This window comes from Crocodylus siamensis, chromosome 2, assembly GCF_052110815.1.
Source record: "Crocodylus siamensis isolate JL-2025a chromosome 2, ASM5211081v1, whole genome shotgun sequence".
NCBI lineage: Eukaryota > Metazoa > Chordata > Crocodylia > Crocodylidae > Crocodylus > Crocodylus siamensis.
The window spans coordinates 107,649,375-107,668,007 of record NC_143396.1 but is presented as its reverse complement, the minus strand read 5'-3'; the positions used below and the strand labels follow the sequence as shown (position 1 = coordinate 107,668,007).

The 18,633-nt window shown below is 42.7% G+C and overlaps 1 long non-coding RNA gene across 2 annotated transcripts in view; it reads left to right on the top strand.

Moving 5' to 3' along the window:
- The window catches only part of LOC149870592 (uncharacterized), an 89,805-nt gene that overhangs the window by 24,053 nt on the left and 47,119 nt on the right, over positions 1-18,633 (top strand). For both annotated transcript variants that reach the window (XR_016440469.1, XR_016440470.1), the window contains one exon: positions 5,174-5,284. This is a non-coding gene — a long non-coding RNA (uncharacterized LOC149870592). The remainder of the gene's footprint in view (positions 1-5,173; positions 5,285-18,633) is intronic.

Here is an 18,633-nt window from a genome sequence, read left to right as displayed (position 1 = left end):
GATTGTAATTTCATTATGGAAGGATCTGTCTCTCATATATGGTGTACATAGCTCTAAGTACTGCCGTAAAAGTCAATACATAATATAAGAACACATGAAATGGTAACATTAGGTCATTTCAGACATGGACTAAATCTTTTAGGTAATATAGAAGTGAAGACTATATATCTTTTTACCCAAACTGCTTTTTTAAAAGTGTGTTGAATTCTGATTACCACAAGCCTGAGAAATTCTGAGAAATTTCAAATGGTAAGAGCCAGCATAATAGATCAAATAAAGAGTTAAGATCCTATGTAATATTAAGGAGTAAATAAAAATTGTTCTATTTACTGGCTATTGTACAGTTATTCAAAATGCACTTTTTAACGTTGAAAATAAATTGTTGTCAAACTTGATGTGAATAACAGTTTTCTCTAGAGTCCTCCATACCAATATCACTATCCATCTAACAGGTAGATGGGTAGTGATATTGCTTTATGTTAAAGTTAAATACTGCTTTATGTTAAAGTTTTAGATACAAGTTAATAAACTTCTTCAGAAATTACTAGAGGCAAGTGCACTCATCCAATAAGAATAAAGATAAATCCTTATTACATGAGCTAAATATATGTATATGCATTGGAGTTGCATTTTAATACGGATATATTGCTGCACAAGGGCTGATCATTTAAAATATTAATGACGAATGGTAGCCAAATGCAGGCAAATTGAACTTAGTATTAACTGTAATGTCTATGTAAAATACTGGATTTTAATTACAAATCAAAGGAATATTGCATAGAGTAAAGGCAAAAGTATATTCAGTGCATTGCATGTAAATCATATTCATCACACCAAGTACTCCTGTGATTTGTTCATGTTGCTTTTGAAACAAGGCAAATTTATCTTTCCTATGGACTCAATCAAGGCATGTTCCAGAAACAGTTTTATATGGCTAAAAAATGAAAATACCACAAAGAAGGACTCTGTACATTTTTCTATCTTATTCTTTCTCACATCTTGTAAGTAGCTTGGTTAGCTTGTGGGTTTCTGTAGGTAGGTTTTGCTTCTTGAGGAGCTCCTTAGCTGGTCCTCCCAAATAATTCAGACTTCTAAGCGGCAGACACATGAACAAATATACAAACAAAACGTGAACGCTTCTTCTTTATTCTAGGCACTAGAAAGGGAGCCCTTTGGCTCTGACTCCAGCACAGCAGCCTAGCCCCTCCTTGGTAACAAGCTTGTTCTACTTGCAGCTTGCCTCTTGCTTGAAAACTGCTCCCTTGTAGTCAGCAGCCTGTCTTCTTTCTCCTCTGGGATTTTAAACTCCTCATTATCTAAATACCCTGCATCTGGGTTTTGTCAACAAGTCTGACTCTTCCCTCTAAAAGGACAGAACACCCTGTTACCAGAAAAAGAAAGGTTTTATTTTTTTATTCTATTGAATTTATGCTTAGGGCTTCATTGCACATTACAATAAGTATGTGTTAAATACACTTAAAACAAGCAGCCACACATTCAAGCAGTAAAATATGTGTTAAATGTGCTTGTCCCAAGGCAAAGTTGCAACATTTTATGCGAGAAGTATCTCCAGATTGTATTAGGTAACATTTATTCAGGTATGGTCAGAATGCTCCACAGAGGTGACCAGGGATCCAGGTTTTCCATCCACCATGGAAAAAAGTGGTAAAACATGGATTTTCTCATTTTAAGGAGAAAAGCATGGAAAACAGTGGCTTTCTCATTGAAGGCTGGTGGAGTTTCAGCCTGCTAGGGGGAGTGGGAGAAGGTCCATCAGGCAGGGGGGCTTCTGCAGCTCTCCCCAAGGTGAGGGAAACCGGGGCCATTTTGTACATGCCATGGGGGTTTCTTCAGTTTAAATCTCCCTAAATTGAAGCAGTGGGTTTTTAAAAACACTGCTTAAATTTAAGGTGAAGTAAACCCCTGTGGTGTCTACACAGGGGTCAGGCCCAATCCTTACCTGCCTCTCCAGTGGTGGGGAGGAGAGGACAAGCTGCCAGTGGGCTGAGTGGTCCCTGATCTGTGGGGAGGGAGGAGCGGAGATCTTGTGCTTCCCACTGCGGCAGCAGCAGTGCCCCCCTGGTAGCACCCGCCCGCAGACACCCAGCCCAGGCAGCCCTGTGGGGGTTGCAGCCATGAAAGCAGGCACCGGTCGGGGCTGCAGCCATGAAGGGAAGCACTGGGCCCCACACAGCTCAGGCAGTCAGGCTCTGGAAAGGGAGCGTGGGGGTGGAAAAAAAAGATCAGGCTCGCCGTTTCTTTTTTTTCCCTTCAGTGGAGCCCATTTGCACAGGCTGCCACCAGGCTGCCTGCACAGCCCCTGAACTGTGTGGGGTTCGGTGCTTCCCTCCATGACTGTAAAGTAGCAAACTAAAATACCTTGGACATGTTTTATTTTGCTGCATCCCAAAGTCATTTCACATACATTACACCGCCAACATGCAAACAGCTGCACCATTAAAGCAGTGGAAAAACCATTAAGCCATTTTAAAGGCAAATTTTAAAGCATGTACAAATAACCCTGTACTCCAAATGCCCAGGCTGGCCATAGCCTTGCAGGCTCCAGTGTGGCTACAGGCCAAGCAGGAAGTGAGAGTCTGAATAGCAGGTCTGCTGAATGTCATGGTAGGGGTGGCCCTTCTCTCCCCAGCAGATATGAGTAACGCTGCTATGCTCCCAGGTGTCTGCACCCCAACAGCTGGGGGGGCAGCATCACCAAAAATACCTCAACTTTAATGAGAAGATGCGAGGATGGCTTGTGGTACTGTGTGCTCCCAGCCAGCTCCCCAGCATGATGGAGTTGGACCTACCCTTGGAGATGTGGCTGTCTAGCTCCTTGGAGCCATCTAGATCAGACTGGAGAGACATCCTCCCATAGCACAGCACTTCTAGGGATATTTCCATGCAGCCGGTAGACAAGGGACTTGGGTGGATCCAAAACCACCCCATAACAGACTTAGAGCAACTTAACTTTTAACACCATATTAAATGTGAAGTTTTAACTGTATTCAGTTCTTTCAAATGCTTATCTTGGGTTTAAAGAAATAAAGTTTGCACAGTTATGAAATTTGTTTTGTGTATGCTTCCAGTCCAATTTTCAACCTGGGCCATTCACGATCCTGATCCACCTAGTGGCTCATGCCTCATCTTCCCACTCCCAGACAGCCTTTTTGAAGTCCTTTGGATTCAGTGCCCCAGTCCTGCAGTACCTCATGCCTCAGTCTCCCAACCGCTCCCCACCCCCCACAATTTCACACAGCTGGGAGTATCAAGCCCAATGGATAGAGTTAAATAATTAATAAGATGTTCTGGAGAAGAGGATAACAGAATGTTAAAGGTACAGTGCAGCAAATGAAAGGTTCACAGTCCTCCAGAGGTCCTCTGCACCATTTCCTTCCAACAAAATCTTAACTCATAAAGTAGTTAGTCAAGGCTTCCCTGATCAGAATGGCTGGCTCATGGTTCTGTTGGGATGTATGCCTGGGAATGATATTTCAGTCTAGGCATCATCTAAAGTGCCAAGGACTTTCCCCAGCATGGAAACATCTGGAGCTAACACTGTTTCCTGGAAAGCTCCCCCGCACCTTGCTTCACATATATTGTGGAGAATGTGGGTGGCGGCCGCAAAGCTGGGAGTGTACCTCATCATGAATTGAAGGCAAACCCCAGGGGGTATCCAGTGTACGTTTAGTTTCCTTAAGGTACATTCCACCACCATTCATGAGCTGTTCAGCTAGTAATGGAAGAATTCCTTCTTGGGGTCCAGCTAGCATGAACCAAGAGACAGCAGGTAGTTTGGGTTCTTGATGATTAAGAGGAAAACAGTTGGCTCACACACATCCATGGTGGAAGCACCAGGGGCAAATTCCCTCCCTTAGGGCCGTATAAATAATGACTGTCTGCTTGGCTGATCAACTGCTTCCAACAGATCTGGAGGGAACTTAACAATGAAAAACATGAGATCTAATACTATGACCGACTATATAGTGGGCTGTCAAGAGAAAGAGAACCCAGGCTGCTATCTGGCCTTTGACTGCTGCAAAATTGAGATGATATTTCACTTAGAACCAAAATAATTTAACTGCCTTCTAAAGTTCTTCAGTTCTTTAATTATGTAGTTATATGCTAGCCCTTAAATTGAGCTCACCTAGGCTTTTTAGTCATCTGTTAAAAACAAAACTAACAAAAAGCAGCAAGAGCTTGATTCCGTTTTTGTGAAAGTTAATGAAATTTATTCTACTGACTTCAGTGGGAATGTACACAGCATCTTGTGAAAACCCTGAGGTGTCAGCAAGACATCTGGCCAGTGAGATTGAAGGAACTAGTGAACGATAAATTAGAAATCACTAGCAAAGAAAAGAACATGAAGGGCTATTTGCATTTGATTTTGAACAAAAATGCCAAGTAAAATGATTATGAGGTCCTGATGATAACACTGATTCTGTTACGATAACACTACCAGCCCAGCCTCTGGCTTCTTTACTTTTCATTCCATCCAGGAAGACCACACACCAACTGCTGAAACTTTCTTATTCTGGTAAAGGGTTTTTAAACCCAAAAGCTTGCTTAAAAATTGTTTTCCAACTATTTAAGTTGGTCTAATAAAAGATATCAGATTTACCTAAAGAACCTAGTCAGTTGAATATGGTGATTCTTCTCTATTCAAATGCCAACAGAGGCTGAAAATCCTTAAACATTTGGTCCAGAAATGTGGACCAGAATGTCTGATGCAATTAAAAGAACACCCAGGGCCCTCACTGCACAGTTCTTTAAAACAACATATTACATTTATGACTGAATTTCAAAGCATGTTAATCTGATATTGGATCATGGATTGAATATATAAGCCTGATGCAGGTCTGATTGATTTGGTTATTTGCTCTTCATGATTTAATCTATATCATTTTGCAGTGTTGGTATGTGAAGGTTTGATTAGACATAGGATTATTCCATAACTATCCAAAATGCCTGGAAGGGATTAACATAACATACAAAATAAAAGAAGGAACCCAATATTTAGATGGAGTCATATATATACATGGATAGATATAATTGGGCTTTAGTGATTTAAATGGCCCAGTATTATGTCCATAAGTGCTAAACTAATGTTACTTTTCATAGTGGTTGGAGATCTGAAAATAAGTTAACCTTGTTTACTCTTCTGTTTCTCTAGACATGGAAAATTGCACCAGGCTGGTAGCCTGAAGTCAATTTCAGAATAGTTGAGGACGCTACCAGCTGGTATGCTTGCAGGGTACACAAACTTCACTACAGAACATACCAGGTAAGACAAACAACTGTGAAGGCAACTTTGTGGGAAGAAGGGCATACAAATGACTGTTCCCCCCCCCCGCCCCCCAAACATTGTTTAAAGAGGTCCAAAATGTGCCTTTATGGACACTGAGAGAAAATCAACCTGACTGGTACCTAAAAATGTTGCAATACCGAGGCAGGAATGTACCATCAATTTATTTATATCTTTATAGCTGTCATCATTGCTGTTTAAGACTATGACATTTGGCTATTAATTAATATAAGTTGTTTTTAGAGAATTGCATTTCTTAATTGGGATCTAGATAAGAATTTTATGTTTCTGTAAAAACAAAATGAACAACCTCCAATTGTGATCACATCATAAAATTAGGGGACAATACCTAGGGAATGGATGGCTGAAATGCTCAGAAGAGTGGAGTCTCCAATTTTGTTTTTTCTCCAGGGCTACTGCATAAGCAAAATCATTCTATACTGGTAGTCTTAGTAAACTGATGGCATTACATTAAATAATCCATTAAAATAGGTGTAATATTTTAGAGAATTATTAGCTAAATGTTAGTGAAAATAGTAACTATTTTTTCGAGTAGACTCTGGTCATAGAAAACATACTATCTTCTTGCAATTCTTTTATCTTATCATCACAGTAGCTAATAGCTGTCACCTTTATACTGCTCTAATCAGTGACAGAGCCTCCTAAAATTAATGAACTCTGGTAGAAAGAAAGGAATACAGAATCTAAAAAAGCAGAAGTAGCATTATTCTTATACTTATATTAATCTGAACAGGTCTCTAAAATTGAGTGGACCTGTATATTTTTTTAGATCTGAGATATTTATATTAGTTATTAAAGATTTAGGTGGGGGATAAATTGGAAAAGGGGTCTGTGTACCCAGAGATTTTTTTTTGATTAAGAAATTATTAATGTGCTACAAGAAACTTAAGTCCATAAGCATGCTTAAGTAACTGATATTAAAAAGTGTCCATCAATCTGAGGTACAAACAACTGAAAATATGATTATTTGAGGTATGTGTGATGTTTTCTTTTCAGGCTGTGCTATTTAATGCGCTCGCCTTCCTTGCCACTCTTTCCAAAATATCTGTACCATGGTTGGAGCTGAAATGGTTTGAGTCCAAAGAGAAAACTTTGCCTTTCCTGTCCATGATAATTTTATCAAAAAATATTTCATTCTAAAAAAAATTGGTGAAAAATTGGGTCATACATTGAAAGCATGATAGCATTGGTATCTAGGAGCTCACTGAACAATCTGAGGTCTTTAGCTGCATGTTGGCTGACATCAACTTAAAAAAGCTTTTTAAGTCTATTTTTTAAAAATAGAAAGGCCATCTTTCTATTTAAGCAAGAGCACATGAACAGCAGAGAATTACTGTCATCAGAAAAGAGCTGGTTATATTGATATTGTTTAAAAGTGTATTAAAAAGAGTAATTTTCAACCAGGGAGGTAACTTGCTTATTACTAACTTACTATTGATTTAGGGATAGAGATTTAAAAATGTTTTTTTATCTTTCTATTGGGAAAAACCTTTATTTACTGTAATTCAGATTCCAGTGATGTCATTAACAGTATTAGGCAAAATAGCAAGATACTGTAATTGACAGTAAGTGAATCCAGGGACCTGTTTCCAGTGACTTTTTCTCATGCATGTAATGCCTATTTGGGATCTTGTTGTATTCAACAATTTCTGACTTACAAAATGTATGGGGTAATACTTATTTCTGTTTGTGATGATCCACTCTTTTCCATAAAGACAAGTTGAAAAGGTTAGATTTTGAAGATCAATGTTTGCATACATTTATTCTTAAACGTCTTGATAAAGTTTAGACATTATCAATTTTCCATTCAAGAAATTATTGACATTTGGAAAGTGCTCTTCTGCTGTTTTCTCAAGATAAAATGTATTTATAATAAGAACCTCAGTGTGAAGCTCGCATACTGGTCAGATGTACTTTCCCTCTGATGACAGCTTTAGGACTCGTAGATATAGAATTGTTTGTTTTCTTATCTGCTATCATTGTGTATCAATAACATTTGCTTATTGAATGGAGAGGCCATGGTCGGTCTGAGGGTTTGGGTCCACCCAGAACAAGGTATTTGGATCATAAATCCAGAGCAAACAACTTAGTTATGCTTATTTTGGTTTGCGAAATAATGCATGTAGAAAAATGAAAGTTTGTTTATATATGGCCCGCATCTCTCTTACTCCACTTGAAGCTGTGCCACTTCACAAAGAAACAGCCCAGAGACAGACATTTTGAAAGTGAGAACTTCACTGTAGCACAGTGAAGAGGGCATATATCTTGAGGGAAAACCTGCCTTCTGATCTCTGTTCTCTGGGATGTTTGTGTATTTTCTGATAAACACAATTGAATCTAGACTATAGTTGTTTTTGCCTCAGTTCTCTATATTCATAACTGAACAATAGGGCTCTGTGAAAAGGCACCGTTCTGTTTCGACTTCCATTTTGATGGAATAACATTTTGTTTCAAATTTTGTTTAGATTCAAAACCACTGTTCTTTTTTCTTTTGTCAAAACAGCTTCACCGTTTCAATGCTGTTTCAATGTTTCGCCCATAGGCTATAATGGGGAAGGTTGAAACAGCCTATAACTTTGTAATTCCTAGCCTGATTTGGATGAAACATACAGGAATAGTAGCCCCTTTGGAGGGCATGAAGCCTACTAAGTTTCAAGGAGAAAGGTGGAGGGGATTTGGGGAAACTCTACCTCAAAGTCTTGAAAGTAAAACTCATGTCACATGTATGTGTTAAGCTACAGCAGGGTCAAACCTGTAGGCCTGCTAGCCCCTGCTGAGGCCACAAAGCCTGACATGTTTCAAGGAGATAGGTGTGGGGGTTTTGGGGAAACTGCACCTCAAGCTGCGGACAAGCAAAATGCGTGACATGGGTGACACTGTGTGTGTTAAGGCCCAGCAGGTGAAAGCTGCAGGGATAGTAGCCCCTGCTGAGGCCATGAAGCCTGTCAGCTGTCAAGGAGCTAAGTGCAGGAAGAGTCTGGGTTCTGGGGTCCTGCACCTCTAGCTGCTGATAGGCAAAACTTGTCATGGGTGTTTGTGGGACTGTGTGTGTGTTAAGGTGTACCCTCAGTGGTGCTGGGGCATCTACACAATATGGTAGTGTACCCCAATGAGGCCTCCTCTTCCCTTACAGCCTCAGTCTGGTCCACCACTGTAAATGGCAACAGGTATAAAATAACTTAGTGAGTGAGCAGCACTAGCACAGTTGCACTAGCAGCATCTCTGGTAGCCTAGCCAAAGTGTCACAGAGCCTTTCTTTTTATAAAGGAATTGCAAGCAAGAAGTAAAGATGTTGTATTAGATATATGTTACTCATGGTGTGCAATAGCTTATCTTGTGTTTTTACATTTACATGTTTATTATGGAAAAAAATGGAATGGCTACAGAAATATATCTTAGGAAGCTTTCAGGTTGAAAAACCTGTTGTTAGGCTCAGGAAGCACTGGCAGTTTGTATGTCTTCTGGTCCTGGATGGAAGGAATAGTAAAGAAGCCAGAGGCTGGCCAGGCATATAATGCAGGCAAGAAAGCCAGTCAGTGAAAATGGAAATGGAGGCATCAGGGAGTGAGGGACAGGCCGGGGTGGAGGGTGGGGAGAAGGAGGATGTTGCAGTACAGGTAGAAGTGCATAGGTGCCTGGGAAGTCAGGTGCCTGGGAGGTTGCAGTGTGTCAGAATTCCACTGTGTATGTTGAGTCCAGGAGTTTCTGTACCTACTACCTAAGAGGCTGAAGAAGTGAAGTTCGTAGGCCCGGCTCTGAAAAGTAGTTTGTAAATTCAAACAAGCACCTAAGCTCAAAAGTGTGGGTGCTTTGTCCCTGTATAAATTCTAGAATGTACGCTGCAAAGCTCTAAATGTATAGAAATAAAACATAAATGTATTTGTCTTCTGAGATAAATTAAATTCTATAGTACTCCTATCCAATATAATTATAGAATTCAAAAGAATAAATCAATGAATATAATAATAAAATAAAAGAACCTTAAAGAAAAAGGTATTCGAAATCTGAAATCCCTCTTGCTAATAAGTAGGGAATCCCTTAGAAGATCAGCGCTGCTAGCTGTAGTTGTCTGATGCTAAGTTGCTGGAACACGCAGTTCACTCAACTGACACTAAGGAAGAAAGCAGGGCAGTTCAAACAATGCTGCCTTTTATGCAGTTTTTCCATCCCTCCCCAAGAGCACTGAGATTGGAAGGGACCTCAGGGAAGGGTGACAGTCACTGGTCAGCTACAAAGTCAATAATGACAGCACTCCTTCCTGCCTTCCCTGCTTTTCCCCCTCCCTCTCCTTAGTTTCTGTTTCCCTGCAGGTAAGCTCTGCTTGAGCTTCAAAACTAATTTTGAAACATTTTGACTTGCCTCATTTTGTTTCAAGGCTGTTTCAAAGCTTTGTGTTTCTTTTAGATTTTGCTGTTTCAAGCTTGAAAGGAGGCAAAATAGTATTGAAAAGAAACTGTTGGTAAAATTTCACACAGCCCTACTGAAAAAGTAGTACTTTCTTCCTCTGGGGTATTATGAGGATAAACTTGTTAGAAGGGAGGCATTCAATTACTACAGTAAATGATACTATTAGGCAGCAGAAGTAAAAGACTGCCAGTATAAGATGTTCTTGTTTTGGAATAGTTTTATCCACACTCATTTAAAAACAAAAACATACCGTGCAAAAAATATGTGCATATATATATATATAAAAACTGAAATATTTTTTAAAATTCATTTAACTATGTTTCTTGATAATTTTGCAGCTTTCTGAAAATAAATCATGCCATTTTTTTCTGAAGAAAAACCTCATTTACCCATTCAGATTGCGTTTTTTTTGTTTTTCAATACTAACAAACCTTGAATTCACCAAAATGCAATTTACAAATGACTGAATAAATCCATTTGTTCAGACTATATTAATGTAATGTACTGTGGACAAATACACAGATATAATTAAAATGATCAAAAGGTTGGTATTGTATGCAATCTACAGTGTTATTTTGCATAAAAAGGGCAAGTAGGAAAAAATTTCCATACATTAGGCATTTAATTGGCAGTTTCTGGTTATTTGAATAGAGGGTTATTTTCATTCCTAATGTACTTAATGTGAATTTAGTATTTTGGAAAGGTTGATAGGTGAAAGATTAGGTGAAAGGTTAACTTGTGAAAGGTTTAGAGCTGCTGGATTGACAGCTCTGAGAAACTGATGTTCTTTATCCACAGACCTACACATGGCACAGACAGTGCTGATGCAAGCTCCTTTACATAGTTTCACTAATATGTGTTGTCTCTAATTTGGAAACGCTGTCCTGTAGCGACGAGTGTTTTGTTGCCAATCAGTCCTGATTTCTTTGAGTCTGTGGACATGGTGATGAAATCTATAATAGTTTCTGTGGCTGTACTGGCAACATCTGTCTACCAAAAACTGTTGGCTTTATCTGTTCACATAGACTACAGTGCGGCCATTTATTGAGAACTGCTCTGTATCAGTCTGAGCCAACTTCACAGTGATGGCAGTGAAACTTGCTAGCCCTACCACAATTTGTTGGGTTGGTAGCATCATCCCTTTATGATGTCATAAAAGTCTCATACAAAGATAAACATTCTGGTTTCCAGCCTCAATTAACATCCTTTAAAAAATGTCCGTGAACAGGGTTTGATTCCCACTGAGATTTTTTTTTTTTTACCTTTCTCTCTTTTTCTGTGCCACTATCCTGTAAGAGTTGCTTAAGAATCACAGAAAACGAGGATTGGAAAGGACCTCAGAAGGTCATGTAGCTTGGTGCCATCTACAAACTTCCTGAGGGTGCACTCCATCCATTCCTCCAGGTCATGGATGAAGGTATTGAACAAAACTGACCCCAGGACTGACCTCTGGGGCACTCCACTTGATACCAGCTTCCAGCTAGACCTCGAGCCATTGATTGCTACCCTCTGAGTCCAACAATCCAGCCAGTTTTTTACAGTCCATTACCCAACCCATACTTCCGTAGCTTGATTGCAAGAATGCTGTGGGAGACTGTATCAAAAGCCTTGCTAAAGTCAAGGCATATCACATCCACTGCTCTCCCTCCATTCACAGAGCCAGCCTTCTTGTCATAGAAGGCAGTCAGGTTGGTCAGGCATGACTTGCCCTTGGTGAATCTATGCTTACTGTTCCTAATCACCACCTTCTCCTCTAAGTGCTTAGAAATGTATTCCTTGAGGACCTGTTCCATGATTTTTCTGGGGAGTGAGGTGAGACTGACTAGTCTACAGTTCCCTAGTACCTCCTTCTTCTCTTTCTTAAAGATGGGTACCATTTTGCCCTTTTCCAATCATCTGGGACCTCTCCCAGTTTCCATGAATTTTCAAAGGTAATGGCCAGTGACTCTGCAGTCACTTTGGCCAGCTCCCTCAGCACCCTCGGGTGCATTGTTAGGCCCCATGGACTTGTACACATCCAGCTTTTCTAAATAACCTGGGACCCCTCTTTCCTTTAGGGGGCTCTTCCCAGCTGTTTGCCACTGAGTAGGAGGGCCCTCCTCCCCTGTCAGAATCCCTTTCCCTGGCAACTCACAACTCTCCAGGATCTGATGAAGCTCCATTTGTTTCCCCTGGCAAGACATCTCCTCCCTCAGCAGGGGGTTCCTCAGCTGCTCAAGGCTGTTCCACCCTTTGGCTCTTTTTGGCCCCGTGCACCATCCCATGCACTGGTAGCCCCTGCCTTGTGCAAGGGGGAAAGGAGTTGGAGACCTGCATTGCTTAGCACAGCACCTGGGTTCTAGATCCACTCATGGATCCTCTGTGCATCCTGCCTCATGCAGGGGTTGGGGGCCCCCAGCTGCCACATGCAGATCTGGGGTCTTGGTCCGCTCCCAGACCCTCCACGTACTGACCTGTACACCACATGTCCAGCCTCATGCTGGGGTTGGAGACCCGAATTGCTGTGTGCAGCTCTGGGGTTTCAGTCCACTCCCAGACCCTCTGTACACTGATCCATGCACTGTCGCCGTGCTCCCTCACAGTGGGGCTGGGGATGCAACCTATTGTCATTCCCCATCTGGTGAGGCATCTTCTGGGCTCTTGTGGGGCAACCACTCTGCCCCGCTGGCCATCTCTGCCACCTTTTCTTAGCTCTCTTCTATGTTCCTCCTCACAGTCACTGGTGTGCCAGGCACACTGCCTTTTTAACCTCTTTGGAGGCTCCAGTCCTGCATTGGGAACAGACCAAAGAGAGAGAGGGGCTGTTAGTCTCCCACGTAAGGGTGGGGCAAGTATCCCCCTGCCATCACCTGATTGGTGGGGAAGGGGAAACTGCCCCACCAATCACCTTGAGCCTCCTTGAAGGTGGCATGCTGGGCTGCTGCCAGCAAGCCCACCACATATATTTATAAATATGTTTCACTTTATGGAGAAAAAGATCGTTATAAAACATCAGAGAATGTATTTATGATAATTTTGCTCTTAATAAAATGACCTTTAATAATGTTTCCTGGGGCTTATGTCTTCATGCCATCTGAAAGTATAATATAGTAGTTAAAGCCTAATGGCATTTATTTCTCATGAGACCAAGATCTCCTGCTATATGAAGAAAGCCTCTCCTCTGCCATTGTAGAATAGCAAATGCATTTAAATTCTAATGTTTTCTTAAGTTAGAATAAAAGATTCCAAAATTATAAACATTTATGCAAAAGTTTAATGTATGTATTAGAATTTTATTATCTACAATTTTTACTCTTGACATTCAGATTTTATCATTTGTCTTTATTTAATTATGACAAAAAGATTTGATTGTTAATATATTTTAAAATTTAGATAGTTTTAACCAGGGGCATTTTTGATGAGGTGTTCATGAAATACCTTACCTTTTAAAGCAGGATCACTGATTGAGTACTAGTGGGAGGTATTCTAGCTCAGTTTTCATTTGAGGACCCTATTCTAGTACCCCACCTCATAGGGGTCTTATGGATTAAACTTAATTTTTATCATTTATTTCACTGGGAACCAGGGATCCTGTGTTACATCCTTGCTGCTACTAAACTTGGTCTCTCTAGAAATTAAGACATTGTTCACTTTAGGCTAAAGACCACTTTGTTCAATTTACTTTTAAAATGTATGTTCTTTTTTTAAATAACTTGATATACTTGATATTTTAATTTTAATATTATGATCACTAAACATTATTATATGATTGTGATTTAAAGGCACTGTAACACAAGGCACTCATCCTGAAATGCTAGCAACTTCTTGGAAGCAATATAGCTAATATTGATGGGACATTTAAGGCATTTTTACACATGCTTTGAGGGTGGGGAGGAGAGCACTTAAATTAAAACAAGTCCGAGAGTCACTCTAATTAAAGTGTCCACAGAATCTTGTGTATCCACATCCCTGTGCTTCAGAGTGGCACCAGGAGCTCTTTAATGCTTTTCAAACAATCTTTAGCTAAAGTGCCCCCACTGCCACTTTGAAACATGCGGATGCTGATACATGATGCGGAGACTGCTGGAGCGCGCTAATTGGCACGCTCCAGCAGACTGTATTAATCAAGTCTGCTCCTACGTGCCATAGTTAGCATCACACATTTACAGGCACCCTTAATGCCTAGTAAGTCTTACACCAATTTTTTGTTGGGCTTTTTTTGGCTTAAGATTTTCCCTTCAGGGGCACATCCACACATGCAAGCATGTGTGCTTGCAGCAGCTCCATTAGAAGCGGTGCAAATTTGAGCCAGGGCTTTTTGCCTTAGCACACATGGTTGGACATGTACTTTGTTGTGGAGCAAATTGTCCCCAGCCTGTCTCTCCCCCGCAAAGCCTCCACTTCCATTTTCACTGGCAGGCTTTCTTGCCCACATTGTGTGCCAGGCCAGCTTCTAGCTTCTTTGCTATTCCTTCCATCCAGAATCACCTGCAGGTACTTCCTCAACCTGACAAAGGGGTTTTTTCAACCCTAAAGCTGACATCCTGGACACCTAAGCTGAGCTCACCAGGAGCCTTACAACTGCAATGCAACCAGCAAGTGTCAGGCCTGTCAAAGACCTGACGGGTCTGGGCATTCCCCAGCCAGGGTTGTGTGCGTGCATGCATTAGCTGGAGGTTATGGTGCCTCCTACTTGCCTTTCACCAAGGTATCATTGGTTCTGGGCTGCCATGCTGCCAGCAGTCCCACCAGGCCTCCCTTCCCTGGTGGGATGCAGTTTTAGTGGTCATGCCCAGGACCTGCAGCTGCCTCCTTCCCCATTGCCCCAATCCCATACCTCCAAGTTCATCCTAGCAGGGGAATGAGCTCAGCAGGTACATGTTCTTCCCCTACTGGCTGGTGATGCAGTTACTGCCCCCTCCAGCTGAGAGTGGGGCATTATTTGGCTTTTCAAAACCTCCAAAAAGGAAATTGGTATAGATGGAGAGAGGAGGGTGGCGTTCAGTCCATCTGGAGGTGGAGCTTGGTGAACCCCAGCAGCGGGAGGTTAATGTTTAAGAACACCAGCTGCTCCACCAAAGCAGGATCCCCAACATCCCCAGCAATGCTGAACACCCTCTCACTTGGAACACTGGTTGGTGGACAGGACAGGTGTAGCTGGGCAACCATGGCCAGGTCCTGCCACATTTGCCTTCAGCTTGCCCAGTAGGCTAAGGGATTACAGTCCAGTGGCTTCACATCCTCAATGAGACAGGTAGCCACTGAAGTCTCAGCACTACACAGCCAAGGCGGGATCTGGTGCGTTTGGACCTCATCATTGAAGCTATGCTCATGGCCCACATTGGCAGTGGCTGGCGTGGAGGAGACTGACTGGTGCTGGAAGTGCTGGCATGGGAAAGTGGATCCCCTTCTTCCACATGCCCTCACCTCTGCACTTCAGCCTCCCTGACTTTGTTGACCAGCACCTGCATCCAGTGATCAAGCGTTTTGGTGCTGCCAGTGCACATGCTCTCCTTCACCCTTGGGTCACACATGCCCACTGTCATGTGGGCTGTACTGGACCGCAAGGGATCCAGCCATCCCCTGATACCCTCCTTCAGCCGTCACCAGTGCTTGCATGTCTGGTGACAGCAGCTGCCCCAGCCAGGAACATTGATCCCCTGGAACTTCTCCATTTGGTTCGCACATTTCCTCACAATGGGGATCACCTGGCTGAGTAGGGTATCACCAGTGCTAAGGGTCTTGGTGGCCTTGAGGAAGAGCTTGAGGACTACCAAGATCTGGGATGGTACCCCATTCAGCTCTGTTCAGGGAGCTGCTGATCCTGATCTCCCCAAGCAAGGCTATCTCATGGATGGCTTTTTGTTGTTCCACCAACCTTTTGAGCATCAGGTAAATGGAGTTCCACTGAGTCTCCACATCCTGTATGATTCTGTGCCATGGGATGCTCAGCTCTGCATGTTTCTCCCACATCATCTTGCCCCCCTTGATGCTGCGGTGGAAGTCGCCTACCAGCTTCCTGCATTTCAAAATCACTTGGCTTGTAACAGTAGTAGTGGTGGCGGCACCATCACCAGCAGCCCTGTCCCTCTCCAAGGCATCCCTCAGTATGAGGTGCAGCCTGTGTGCCACATAACAGATGCCAATGAACAGCCTTCACCATATTGTCCCCATTGTTGGTGACCATGAACCCATGGGTGAACTCGGCCTACTCAACAAGCTACCCCTGCACCATGTGGTTCATGGCCCCCATGATCTCCCTTGCTGTGTGGGACTCATCCAGTACCTTGGCTTGCAGAACAGCCCACTGATGGCCTGACTGAGTGCAAGGTGACCTGCAGCCCTGCCTTAAGCAGCTCCTTCTCAAATACTCCCTGTATGCCTCATACAGGTAGGGCACCACCACCTGCTAAAGGTGATGTGTGCGGGCACTTTGTAAGATAGGGCCAGAAGTGCTATGAGCCATCTGAACCCTGGCCACTCAACTAGGGAGAAGGGCTGGCTCTCCAGAGCAAGCATCTCTCAGTGGTCTGGATGATCTCACTCACCTTTGCAACTCACCCACCTTTCCCTCACTGGTCCAGTAGCTCTCCCCCTACCTCCTCTCCCTCCCCTATCAGAAGACCTGGCACCTGCCTTTCCAGCACGCTTCATATTAATCTTTTCTATGCTGTAGAAGGTGTGTGTGTTTCTGTGCGATGTGTCACTCCTTTTGTGTTGTATGTTTTTTATTCCCTCTGGGTTGTGTGCATGCACTGGACTCTTCTTTGATTGTTTGATTCAGTAATAATAAGTGTTAAGAGCTATGTAAAAAATGTGTGCTGTCTGTCTTCTCTGCTGTGATGTGTTTATTTAGTATGAGTTATGAATGTGAAGTGTAACTATTGTCTGTTTTATTCCGTCTGTGTTATTTCCTCTGTGTTGCATGCATGCACTGGACTCGTCTTTGATTATTAATAACTATATATGGTGTCACCTTCTTTGATGTTCTATTAATGTAAATGTGTGACTACTACTATACTTTTTCTTCTTCTTCTGTGTTATAATGTCTACCTAAAATGATGCATCTCCTTCTTTGAGGACCCTGAGTTCTGTAGTCTCAATCTGAATCTGACTTCTCTGTTGTCTTCAGTCTCTATGTAAATTAGCTATAATAACTATCATATATAACATGACTCTCTTCTATGAATATCTGATTTTTCTTCTTCTATGTGTGTATGTATATTATGTGTGTGTGTCTGTGTGTGCATGCATGCAATCTGTGTGCCTTTCTGCACAGTTCTGGATCACACTGGCAGGTAAAACACAGCTTTCTCTTTTCAAAGTTTGCAAAGACAAAAAGAAAAAAAAAAGACAGCAAATATCTATTGAAATAAATGAATTGAATAGTAGTAAGAGATGCTAAGCTAAGATAAATCCTACCCAATCCTTTATAACAAGAAAAAGGAGCAGGAAAGTTCAACTGCTGACTAAAGAAAGCCAGACAGTGCTGCCACACACTACCTTTCTCGTGCTGTTCCCCAGACAGAACCAGCTTACAAAAGGCACAGCCCACCTGAAAACAGAGGCTTTTATGCTGTTTCCATGTCCCTCCCCACAGACACTGTAATTGGAAAGGCAGCCAGAGAGAAATCCTGCTTGCTGGCCACCTAGACATGTCGGTCTTTCCCCACTTGCTTTCCCTCCCCCCCCCACCACTCCCTCTTCTAAGTTTCTGTTTCCCCATACAGGGGAAATCACCCTGTATCACCAATCCCTCTGAATCACCAATTCTTTTCCAAATCTTTTCCAAATCGATTCCCAAAGCCTAAAGCATCCAGCCCTTCTATTTGGACATGCTGATTTGGCATCTGAATTGTCTGAATCTTTTCCAAATACAAAGCATGGTCCAAAGCTTTGCTCAGCTCTAGCATCTGCCCCTCTGGCCCAGCTGCCAGTAGACTGTGGCTGCAGAGTTGGCCTTTGTGCAGCACTACTGCCATGTGTACCCCCTGCCCAGCCATCTGGGCAGCTATTGCCTGGAAGATGCTCTGGGTGTGGTGGCCTTTTTTGAACTGTCAAAACATGTCCTCCTGGCTCCATTTGGCCAGGAGGTCAGCCACAGCCAGCTGGGTCCAAGATCAGCTCTGAGCAGGCAGGGTTCTGCCACTGGCCTCCCTAGCAGGAATTCTGGTGTCCCCTATTAGAAAATTGAAAAATCCCTGATAAAAAAATCCTAAGTCACTCTGTAAATACCTCCAAATCCATGTTCCTCCACAATTAAAAATAAAGACCACAATAGCGAGAGAGAGAGAGAGGACCACAATAGAGAGTGAGACAGAGACAGTGATCAGCTGGGCAATGTTTTATTGATATATCTACAGGGTTAAAACAATGTGGAAGCCTACCAGTGTTTCTATCATAATAATAAAATGAACACTAAATACATGTTTTGTGGATTCATGAATATATATTTTGCTTCCCTTCAACAGGGGCTACAGCCCCCCATGTGGGGTACAGCAGCTGACACAGAGGCTTTGCCCCCCCCAACGGGCTACAGACCTACAACAGGGGCCAAATGACTCCTACAGGGTCTACCACCCCACATGCAAGGTCCACATCCCCCACCCCAGCCCCCCGATGGCTGACCCATCCCCAACTTTAAACTAAGCCCACTGGGGGATAGGGAGATTACCCCACTGCTGGCTCACTGAGCAACACTTGCAAATCCAGCAGGCTAAGGCACTTAAGGGAGCCCACCCCAGCCCTGGTACAATTTGTGGGCAACACAAGAGTCCCCAAGGGGACATTTGCCTGCCTGTATACAAATGCCAGGAGCTTGGGGAATAACCAGGAGGAGCTCATCCTCCTGTTTAATGCAAGTAATTATGACAGTATAGGGATAATGGAGACCTGATGGGACTTCACCCATGACTGGAGCA